Below are 12481 nucleotides of genomic sequence, written 5' to 3' on the forward strand. Positions count from 1 at the left end.
CCAGAACTTGAACCAAGTGAAGCTTTTGCTCTAAAGGTTGTAGATACAATCGATGAATTGAAATCCCTACAGAATGATGTTAGTGAAGATGAGAAACTCTCATGGAGCAAATTACAATGTGTAAAGAAACCAGATGATTTGTGGGTTTCAAGTGAAGGGAGATTGGTTCTGCCAAACAGTCTTTTGACGCAGTTAGCCAGACTGTATCATGGACAAGCCCATCTTGGAAGGGATGCCATGATTAGACTATTTAAAATTGATTGGTTTAATCCCAAATTCCGTCAAGTTGCTGAAGCAGTTTGCCATTGTTGCATCATTTGCCAACAAATGAACGCAGAGAAGGGAACAGTAGTAAATTTGAGCCACATTGGAAGAGCAGGTGGGCCATTCAGCAGGATGCAAATGGATTTTATTGAGATGCCTGTGCATGGAGGCTTGAAGTATGTGTTGGTGATTGTATGTATTTTTAGTCACTGGATTGAAGCGTACCCCACACATAGAAATGACAGCCTTACAGTTGCAAAACTACTCTTGAGAGAACTAATACCACGTTTCGGATTCCCGATCTCCTTAGAATCAGATAGGGGAAGTCACTTCAATAACGAAGTAATAAAATTACTGTGTGCAGCGCTGAACATTGAGCAAAAATTGCATTGTAGCTGCCGCCCTGAAGCATCAGGACTAGTGGAGCAAATGAATGGCACTTTGAAATCGAGGATGGCGAAAATATGTGCATCAACAAACTTGAAAGGGCCTGACGCATTGCCCTTGGTGTTAATGTCAATGAGAAACACCCCTGATAGAAAGACTGGACTGTCACCGCATCAGATCCTCATGGGCAGAGCCATGAGGCTTCCAGCAGTTCCTGCAAATGCTCTTTTGAATATTACAGATGTTGGACTACTGCAAAGATCTAGCTGATGTGGTACGCTCTCTTTCTCACCAGGTGGAGGCAACCACCTTGCCACCGATCCAAGGTCCAGGACACGCCTTGAAAGCAGGTGTCTGGGTCGTGATAAAGAAGCACATGAGGAAGTCGTGCCTGGAACTCCGTTGGAAAGGACCTTTCCAAGTGATTCTGACAACTACCACTGCTGTGAAGTGTGCGGGAGTTCCCAACTGGATTCACGCCATTCACACGAAAAGGGTGACGTGCCCCACAGAAGAGGAAGTTGAAGCGTTGAAATCGCCAGTGACTGACAAGAGAGTACCAAGTACCGAGACAGAACAAAGAGAACCTGGAGGCGAACAAGCAGAAATAGAGGAAGGAGAGAAATTTTCTGAGGAAGAAACAACTGATTCATTTGAGGAGGACCAAGGAGAAGCCTCAGGAAGTGACGAAGGTCCTGAAGGTGACAAAGTGCCTGAGACAGGTGAAGGAGCAGGAGAGCCTGATCAGATGAGGGCTTTCCCAGAAGCAGACGATACAGGAAAAGAAAAGGAAAACCTGATTGACCTCCTAGAGGGAGAAGACAAGACGGAACAGAGTGAAACTGTTCAAAGTCTTCCAGGACCGGTTGCAGGTCCATCAGGTGAAAACAGTGCGAAACGGAGACAAAGCATATCGCCAGTGAAATTAAGGACTAGAGAAATATTAAACGAAAATGAAGGGCCAAAGTTGAAAGAGAAAAGAAGAGAAGTGTCTGTCGCAATAACAACACCAAGTGAAGAGAAAGACCCGGCCAAGGAAGAAAGTACCAGCGAGAAAGAATCAAATGGAGATGCAAAATTGAAAAGGAAAAGAATACCGAGCAGAAGATATTCTGGTCCGGAGTGGGCCTACATAGCCACTAATGATTGGTCAGACGAATTCCTATCTCTCAGTCCTGAGAACGAAGAATCAGAACGTCACTTTGGCACTTGAGAAGTGAAATTTCATGAACCTTACCGAATAAGACATTGATAACCTGATTGACCTTTGAACCGGATGAGACATTGCTAACTTGATTGACTTTGAAACCGATTTTGAGACAAAGCTGCTAAGCCTATAAAAGACTACGCTGCTAAAAGAACCATATGAATATTGAACTCGTTCAGCTTTATATATATATCTGCAAATCCGATTTGGTAAAGTGCCTTCCACTTTCTGATTCTATATAGATCATGACAGGCTACACTACACAGGGACATAAAAGGAAGTGTTGTAAATACATGTGTATAGGTCTAATAACTGCATGTGTACTAATCATTATAGCAATAGTTTTTGGAATGCATGGAAAGAATGAGAAAGACGCGAATGATGCTTCTACTTCTAAACCTATTACTGAACTAACTCCTTTAAAGAAACTCGAACAAGACGAAAGACATTTGCATGATAAGAAGGAACTTTCGTCCAACGTTTTCTATCGCTTGTTGAATGAGTATGTTGAGACAATGGATGCGAAAGATTGTTATGTGTGCACACAAATACCTACCTCAGTAATGGAAGGAGTGACATATCATAGAATGTCTCTTACGTATGGAATTTCATGTAGTTTAATAATGACCAGATTTTATGGCCAGGAGTATATTCACTACTTTTATTCCAATCAGGATGTTGTATTTGCATATATCCCCATAATAGAGCACCTGAGTAAAATAGCAAGAGATTATTATATAAAGATAATGAGGGGTTTCTGTGAGCCATTGTCACCTTTTCACACGGCTTAGGCTCACAGAGAAAACCTTACATGCTTGCTTTCACCGATGGAGAAAAGTTTTTTTAGATCACACTGACGATAGGAGGAAAGCGGGGAAAGAGAAATTAGAAAGGGAATTACACAAAAGGACATCTGTAGATAATTATGCTTTTGCCGCGATAAAGACACAAGGGAAAATAGCTTTAGATGCATTACACGTAGGGAGGTTCTGTGTACATAGACATAAATCATATTATGACACAGGCCCTCATTCTGACCTTGGCGGTCTTTTCGCGAGACCGCTGAGTTACCGCCGCGGTGAAGACCGCCGACCGCGGCGGTATGCCGCTGTGCGCATTCCGACCGCTGGGAGCGTTCCGCCGGGAAACCGCCAGCAGCCACACTGGCGGTCGGCGGAAAAGTGGAGACTGGTCAACCTCCACCGCCACGCCAGCAGAACACCGCCCACAGAATTACGACCCACATATCTGTGTGGCGGTCTTCTGTTGGCGGTGTTCTGTTGGCGGTCACCTCCCCATGGCTCCCGTCGCCTCCCGGAGGACCAACGCACAAGGTAAGTTGACCGTCCGTGAGGGGAGGGGGAGGGGGGGTGTTGTGTGATGTGGGCGTGCATGGGGGTGTGCGTGTGAGTGTGTAGAGGGGGTGTGTGAGTGCGTGTATGCGGGCGGGGGGTGCTGCTGTGTCTATGGGTAATGTGTGCTGTTCGGCAGGTGCGCATGTCTGCATGTATGTGTGCGGGTATGTGTCCCCGTTGTGTATGTGTGTGTAGGGGGTATGTATATGTGCATGTTGGGGGTGTGTGCATGTCGGGGTGCATGTATGTGCATGTCGGGGTGGGGGTGGGGAGGGGGTTCGTACCACCTCTGGGGGGTGGCAGGGGGGTGGAGGGTGTGGGGGGAGGACTCGGGTGGGTAGTGGGGGGTGGGGGAGACCCCTATCAGTGCCAGGGAATGAATTCCCTGGCCCCGATAGTGCTTACCGCCATGGTTTGCATGGCGGTTCCCGACCGCCAGAAACCGCGGCGGTAGGCAGGGTCATGATACCGTTGGCGGTCTTGGGACGACCGCCGGGCCGGAGTGCGCAAACTCCAGCCCGGCGGTCATGACCGCCGTGGCGGTCGGAGTGGGGAAGTGGCGGTCGATCGCGGCGGTGACCGCCGCGGTCAGAATGCCATTTTTCTGACCGCCGGTCTGTTCGCGGTCCGACCGCCGCCTCTCCGCCGACCGCCAAGGTCAGAATGAGGGCCACAGTCTTGTGGGAACAAGTGAATGTAAACATACGTTTTTGTTTCAACCCAAATGGACGTTTATGCTGAATGGACAAGACCCAGTTATTCCAGGGGTATATTATATTTGTGGACTTAACGCCTATTATCGTCTTCCTAAAAGATGGTATGGGAGATGTTATTTGGGAATAGTGTTCCCAAAGGTTTATCAATTGGACGACTTAAAGAAATTCCCAAAGCTGTCTGAATCACATCATGTTCAGAAAAGGGAGACAGCTTCTGGTGTGGTAGGAGATATATTTGGAGCAATGATTCCTTCAGTGGCAGTCATATTGAATTTGATTAAAATACGAAAGTTGTCTACTATTGTGGATAACATTCTGACAAAATTCTCAGGAGCTATAATCCTGATGGATGCTGAACTTGCTGCAGAAAGAGCTATGACTCTTCAAAATCGGCTTGCTTTAGACATTCTTTTAGCAAAGAATGGCGGCGTTTGCAAAATGCTTGGTACAGGTCACTGATGTACTTATATTCCGGACAACAGCGGGCAAATTAGAAAAATGCTTACAAATTTAACTAACGAAAGTACAGATTTGAAGGAATTGAAAGAACCAGGAGTATGGGAGAAGGTTGGAAAAGGATTTGCTTCTGTGGGAAATTGGCTCAGCAACATTTGGAATGGATTGTTACTGAAAATAGTAAAAGGAATATTAATAGTATTAATTTGTATATTAGGTATTTGGGGAATATGGAAAGCTATTAAAATATTGAAAACAAGAAACAAAAGGAGAAAAGAAGAGAAAATAGAAAATAAAATAGTAGAAATATACAGAGAGAAATCAAAGGGAACCAAAAGAAAGAGGGAGTTGACTGAAGTGCCAAATTACTAAAACAGAATTTTAATGGAATAAAATTTGTGGGAAGATTTGATGTGATGACATAATTAGTCATCAGAGGAGGGATTGATGACGCAGAAAAAGAAGGACCAACATATATCATGTAACCAAAATCGTATAAGGTAGTGTGATTTTAGCAAAGACAAATAATGTACGTGGGAAATTGTGCCCACGGAGTAGTTCGCCATTATTATAAACGAGCTTAATTAATCATGAAGAATTGAAAAAAAGATGGTAATCCGTCATAATTGCAAATGTGTTCTATGATTTTCTTGAGGAAACTGTTTTATGCTTAGCTTAAATTTAGTAGCGGCTTTGGCCTAGTCACCTGGTCTCAAATTTAACTGCGTGGTTTTCACTTTTTACTAGAAAAGACATTATTCTGTATTTTTCCAGTAGAGATGACTAATACACTCATCTCCAAGGTTTCGTGCTAGGCCGGTTTCATCCCCTTTGATACAAGGTCAGCTCCTGCAGGTGCGGATAATGAAGGCTTTAAGATAAAATTAATTGCCAAACTTGATTGCAACTTGTGTTCCAAGGCTCCAAGGACAATGTATGCAAAAATGAGTACTAGGAGAAAGACACTATTCATTGGTCAAATTGAAGCCACCCTATGAACCCTCCAATGGAAGACTCTGAAGTATTTGGAATGTTTGTTACTTAAACCCACCGGACAAAGAGAAGTCAGCCATTTTCCTTGATGCCATCTTTGAAGCCAAATGCCAGACGCCATCTTAGACGACATCCTGATGCCACTTTCTCTATTCCAGAGAAAGAGACTTTAAGAATTCTCACCCTAGAGACTTTAACTTTAATTTGCCCCGTCTTGCCCATGCAGTAACTTTGCCCCATTCTCCTTGCTGCCGCAAGGAAACTTGCCCTTAACTCTACCCCTTTGAAATCTACCCCGTGCTGATCGAACCGGTACCTGAAGGACGAAGACTTTCTTGAGTGCTGATTGTATTTGGTAATTATGAAAGGATAACTGTATTATGCATTGTGTTTTTTTTCCTTTTAGGTACCAACTGCTATTTTTGATAGGGCCCAAGCTAGAAGTTTTCCAAATTTGTGTTGACTAAATTTGTTTTGCATGAAGCCCCACATGCCGATGCTAATTAGAGGTTAGTCGAGGTATTCACTTGACGCACCATGTTGAATTGAAATCTTATTATGCTGACCGATGTATGCAATTGGTCAAATTCATTTACTCATATTAGTGATTTGCATTGCTATAACCGAGTGCATTATAATTCAGATTTTGCGTAGATTGCGTTTCTTCCGCCGTTATGGACAGCTAGTAATGTTCGTATACATATATCATTTGATTTTGAGAGTCATATATGTTGTGTTAGCTTTGTTAATATAGGGAAATAAACTCATTAACTTTTAATAAACTGGTGTGGTTATTCATGACTGAAAGGTCATGCTGCGTCGAAATACCAACTGTTATTTGATTCCTAATGTGTTATTTTGATCTAAAGATAGAGTATGGGGTATCGATTACAATAGTTATTGATTATTGGTTTAAGCGATCCGACTATTCTAGGATGAGGATAGCCCAACTCGGCTAAATGGTTCACCGGCCTCCAGCGTGTCCAAGTACAAGTGATTTATAAGGACTGGACGCGCTATCAGTGGTGAAGTAACTCAAACATCTAAGCTATGGTTATAGTGAAGATTTACCTCCTCTGCACACCATACCTCCTTTTGTGTGCGTTTAGGAATTGTTTTCTGTCATGAGTCCAACCGAGCAGCAGCATATTATTGATAGCAAAGGCAGCCAGCTCAATAGTAACGTTCTGATACCTTCCCCTCCCACCCCTAACACTATTATTTTATTGCTTGAAGTCACAAATTACAAGCAACAGCAAAATATCCAGCCTTCATTCACCCCCCCCCCCAATCATCTGAGATGCCCCCATGTGGGAATGATAATACAAGTGTACCAATATTTTGATACCTCAAGCCTAGAGTGTTGGGTGCTGAATGCTGTTTTTTTCTGTTTTCCTCCATCTAACATGCTTCGCCAGCTTGAACAATACATTGAATGTGTACCTTTATTTATAATACACCTGCCAAGGGCTTGGTGAAGGTGCCCTAATTATGATTTACAAGAATGTGGTGTTCTTTTTCCTTGTTTGAATGTTAGCCTGAAGCAAATGAAAATTAAGGAATTATTGCAAAAATAACACGAAAGTTTGAGAAGACAGGCTTGTTTCGTCAAAAGCATGCCGTTGTTCAAGTCAAGGCTAGATTTTTCTGAATTATTCGAAACTGATGTTAAAGCTTCTAGCGGCCCAGACTTGTTTCTGTCCTGGGATAACACCATCGTGTTACTGATGTGTTGATACTTTTTATTGTCTCAAATGTGTCAATTGCACATAGTTCAAGTGTCCTTGCTTATTTGCACAATGTCTGAACAGCAATGCAAGGCTTTGCAACCTCGGAGTCAATTGTGGCTGATAAAATATTAGATCGTGTAACAAAGTTTTTCTTCTCCAGTGTTCATTTATGGTTTTTATTTGTTGTCTACCTAGCGCGCACCAGACCAGAACGGTAGAAGAACACTGAAAAGAGGGGCGTCAGTGCAGTAAGATAGATTTGTGCTAAACAAGTCAAAACAGAATAGTGCCTCAATGGGATATACACATTGGACCTGATTCACAAATGTGAACTTACATGTTTGTGTAAATTTACGATGTTTTGCTATTCACAAATGTATTTACGAGTAGTACCAGTGCAGAGTCTCCCCATACAAAAAAAGATAGGTCTTTTTATGTGCAGAGACTCCGCAGTTGTAAAGACACTACTCGTAAATCCCTTTGTGACTGGCAAACAATCGTACATTTACACAAAAGAGTAAGTTTACATTTGTGAATCAGGCCCGTAATGTACAATTTCAGCAAATTGTCTCAGACACCTTACAATTCTTGTAATGCATTTAATACAAAAGATTTAGTTATGGTTTGGGCATGAAGAACTTTTTTAGTAAAGAGTCCAAGCTATAAACTCCCATCCCCAATCCATGATATACCAATCAGGGGTGGGGGGATTCGAAGAGCCTAATTCGGGGAAATCTCACAAAATTACATTAAAATTCTGCCAGATTCCATGGAATTCTGCGACGGGGCAAAGTGAGCATTTGGTCCTATTTTCTTAACACAAAATTACCCCTCACATCCAAAAACGGAGGTATTTTGTGCTAAGAATATAGCACAGCTAAATACCACTCAGCAAATTTTAGTAGTTATCAAGACATTTAAACACTGTGAAGTATGCAAGGGCACTGAGTGGTATATGAAGTGGTTTCTGAAGTTTGGAAATCACTGCACATCACTCAGCGCCCTTACATACTCTGCAGTGATTAAATGTTTTAATTACTGCTGAGTACGCAAGGGTACTGAGTGGTTTGCAGAGGTTTCTAACTTTAGAAATCATTGCATAACTTTTAATTCTAGTGACAGAGGACAGAATTTTAATTTATCAGTAATTCTGTATTACAAGAGGAATCCAGAATTAATAAAATTCCTCCAATTTTACTGATGAAATTGAAAATTCTGCCCATTCCTCATTCAAATCATCATACTTCAAATGTAAAGCTAAATTCAAGACACAAGGGCCAGATGTACGAATGCATTTACTGGTCGCTTACTCTGGAATTTGGTGACTCACAGGGCTTGCAACCAGGAAATGTGTTTTTGAATGTTGTAATCTCATTTAGCGATTTAGTAACAGATTACCAAATAGCTAAATGGTTCTAGAAAACCATACTGAATGGGTATTTAGAAGAAGTGTGCTTAGGATGTCCCTTCCAAATACAGATTCCTTACAGTAGGTATTAATGTTTTGCCAATGAATTCCAGAGGGATCCTTTCCCCTTTGTAAATGGGCAAATAATTTTTTATTTGGAGTAGGCGGTGGTCCATTTTCAAACTGTTTAATTTTTCTTTTAAACACAACTTTGCCTTAAAGGAAAATGAGCAGTGTTAAAAAAGAATGCTTTATTTAACAGCAATTACAGATATGGTTGTCTGTTGAACGACAGCAGGCAACCATAGCTGTGTATCTTGCTTTATGCAAGATTCATCAGCAGTATTTTGTGACAGAATCCATTCTAATATGCCTGCAAAGGCAGTACAAGAGTAATAACACTACCTAAGATCTTGGAATTAGTTTTCAAGTTATGCTAGGTTTTATGAAACATGTATTGACAGTGTTTTCCTGATGCTAGGCACACATGAGAATGGAAACAGCCATAAGAACATATATATTTCCAGATAGGCTAGCTAACTCCAGCATTTTAAGAAAACAGTTAAGTATTTTGTTTAATCATTTTCTGGAAAAGGAGATGATCTATAACTAAAATTCAGGAAGAGCGAGGGGGATTGTTTTTACATAGGCTCCATGAGTGGTGCACGAACAACACCTCATTTCTGTTTTATCTTTGATACTATAGCTAGGGAAGACAAAGTAGACCTCAATGTACACTGAGGTTGGTAATATACAGTGCCGTTGATGAGAAATGAAGGCATTAATTTACAGGAGGTGGGCTGTGCATATGTTTTGAAGCTAAGTCTCCAAGACACTGGAAGCCAGGCACACTGAAATATGGTCACATTTTCCCAAATGAAGTTCTAGTCATTCTTCAGCCTTGACACATTAGCGATGTGCATCAAAGACTTAGGGAGACCAATAAACATTACAGGTTGGATTACAGAAACTTTGGACTAGTGCAAAAAAAACCATCATGAATGATATTCAAACCAGTATACCAATATCCGATGCACATCTAACATCCAATTTGGTTTTAGGCAATGTGCTTGATCACAATATGTCAGTGTTCCATTAGGTGTAATTAACAGTGTTTGTAAACTTTTCCTGTTAGCATTTTGTCATATAGCTGACTGGATTGATTTCATTCAGTGACATGGGGAACCCCACACTTTGGCAGCTACAGCAGTGGCTGCCATAGTGAACGAATAATTATTACTGCTGTTTGAGTCTCCCTGTGATTTTTGTATATGAAATGTTCATAAATAACAGGCTCAGCAGAATGCCATGACAGTGTTAATAGTTGGGGTCCGGAGCCAGCAATGAAACATCAGTGATAGAGAAAAAGTAAGAGGAATGATGAACACTGGAAAAAAGGAGAGAGAGAGCATGAGAGAGAGGGAAAATGCAAGCATGGCTGTGAGAAATAGAAACAGTCAGGGAAGAAGTTAAAAAGAAAAGGTAGAAAAGAGTTCGTAGGGGTCAAGCACCCCCACAGCACTAACACCTCCCTACAGAAAAGTTGCAGAGGGAGTCAGACTTCTTTGCTTTGCCCTCCCCATGCCTTTGAGTTGTGATCAAAGTGTGGAGGGTGGAGGGCAGGGCTGGGGGGTTATTCTATTTTTCTGGGTACTCTCTTGATTTAATACACCACCTCTTTACTGCCACACAGTTCAGGGATACAACTTCAATCCAAAATACGTACTTGTTCAGATTGGACTTAGCCCTCTCTGCAGGGTCATCCCCAAATAGTTTGCCTTCACCTTCCTGTTCTCTAAATCTGTTTGTGTTGGCTTCTAGGTCTCTGTGCACTTTTGCTACTGCTAACCAGTGCTAAAGTGCTTGTGCTCTCGCTTTTAAATATGGTGAAATTGTCTTACACACAATTGACACGTTTAATTTACTCATAAGTCCCTAGTCAAGGTGTGCTAAATGTAAGTATGGCCTGGAAATTAAATGCTTCTAGTAGCCCTCATTGTGACACCCACTTAAGTAGGCCATTAAACATATCTCAGTCCTACCATTACGGCCTGTGTGTGCAGTTTTAAACTGCAATTTCGAACTGCCAAAATATACCTCTTACCAAGCCTAAACCTTCCTTTTTAGCACTGACCCAGCAATTGTTTTCATATTACAAAATAAATGCATTTAATTACAAAGTGCAAAAGTATATGGAAAGCTGTGCTTAATTTGAGCCTGTGGTTTCTGGTACTCAACACCAGCACCTAATTGTCAGCACTAGCACTTATGACAGTCTGCCAAATTTAGAGTTGAGCACAACAACACTTATTAATTCAATATACATTAAAATTACAAAAACAGAACCTAAGCTATTGCTATAGCGTTGTGTGGCCTGGAATTTGCTGAATTGTCACATTTGTAGGAGTGTGATGGTTAGTAGTTTTGTTGCTACTGTCACTGGCAGCGTTGACAGGGGCAATGGGTGGTGTAAGCTGCAGTGGTCTCCTGACACATTTTGTTTTTACAAATTAAGTACTGATGAAAAGTAACACGTATATTTGAGTGCAATTTGTAATAGGTAACCATACATAGACAATATGAGCATATAGAAGAAATAATAATGTGTTGATTTAAGTAAGCTCAACTGTCCATGCCATATTAATCATAAATAATGTATTACCATTAAAAGGTCTGTTTTCTACATTGAGATGTTGTTTTGCCAGAGATGTTTTTCTCTTTTGCTGAAGATGCTGGAACTTTCCAGAAGCCCTCTTTTAGTTTGTGAGTAGGCATTTGTTTTGATTAGACAGATGATACTGAGGTTCCTACGGGGAGGAGAGGATACATCAGGAAGGATGATCTCTGGGAAGTACCATCTGTGCCTCAAAATGTGGACAAAGTTACTTTTCAAGGACTTGTGTCAATAGCTGAGTGTGCAGACGTGAGAATTTGGGATGTTTACCTATTCCCAAGAGTTCACTGAAATCCAATATGATGTCATGATCAAAGAAAGAAATGCTACAATCTAGTTTTTGTGTGTTTATATTAGTGCATGTTCCTAGAGCAGGGAGAGGCTTTTCCTTTAAGTTTTTCTCTTAGGGGTCTTCCCACAGTCACATTTGCTAAGATCCTGATAGCGCGTCAGAACCTTGTAAGTAAACTTACAAGGAGACACGCCTAGGTCGATGAGCCATTGGACCATGTTCGGGGACTTCCCAGTACGAGATATCTTTCTGGCATCACAAAATCAATATATCAATAACCCAATCAATATTCTTAGTAACTAATCAACAAGTGAATCAATAATATTTAATAAGAATCAATAAGTGAATACACCATTACCTTTCAGTCAGGAATAACCACACAAAGCTAGTTAAGTGTTAGGATATTTATTCCCTATTGGTTACAATCTAATAGTCATCTCTGTTAATCTCATTAGCAATCAGTCTCATTAGTAACTCTCTAATTAGCAATTAGCGCGCAATTAATCAATACATAAAGAATATTCATTCAGCATTAACACGTCGTTGATATGAAGCGGCTTAACAAAGTCTCAGTAGTACATGATTCAATAAAGCAAGAACTCAGTCATTTGTCTATTTGCGTCGGGTATTTGTGAACACCTTAACTAACCTCGACTTGGCATCAGCATGTTGGGCTTCATGCAAAACAATTTAGCAAACACAAATGTGGAAAACATCTAACTATGGCCTCTATCAAAAGAGCAGTTGGTACCTAGAAAGAAAAGACAAACAGACAATTGCAATTTTCATCAGATAGTTACCCCTCCAACGAATCAGCAAACAGCAACAGTCTTCTTCCTCAGGACACCAGTCGATTCATCATTAGCAAAGATAGGACAGGGCAAAGTCTCAGTATGGCATAGCTAAGGAATAAGGCTCTTCCCTCATATGGAGGAGAAGTAAGCATCAGGTAAGAATTGGATAGAGGATGATTTAAAGTATCAGGAAGAATAAACAGTA

This window comes from Pleurodeles waltl, chromosome 11, assembly GCF_031143425.1.
Source record: "Pleurodeles waltl isolate 20211129_DDA chromosome 11, aPleWal1.hap1.20221129, whole genome shotgun sequence".
NCBI lineage: Eukaryota > Metazoa > Chordata > Amphibia > Caudata > Salamandridae > Pleurodeles > Pleurodeles waltl.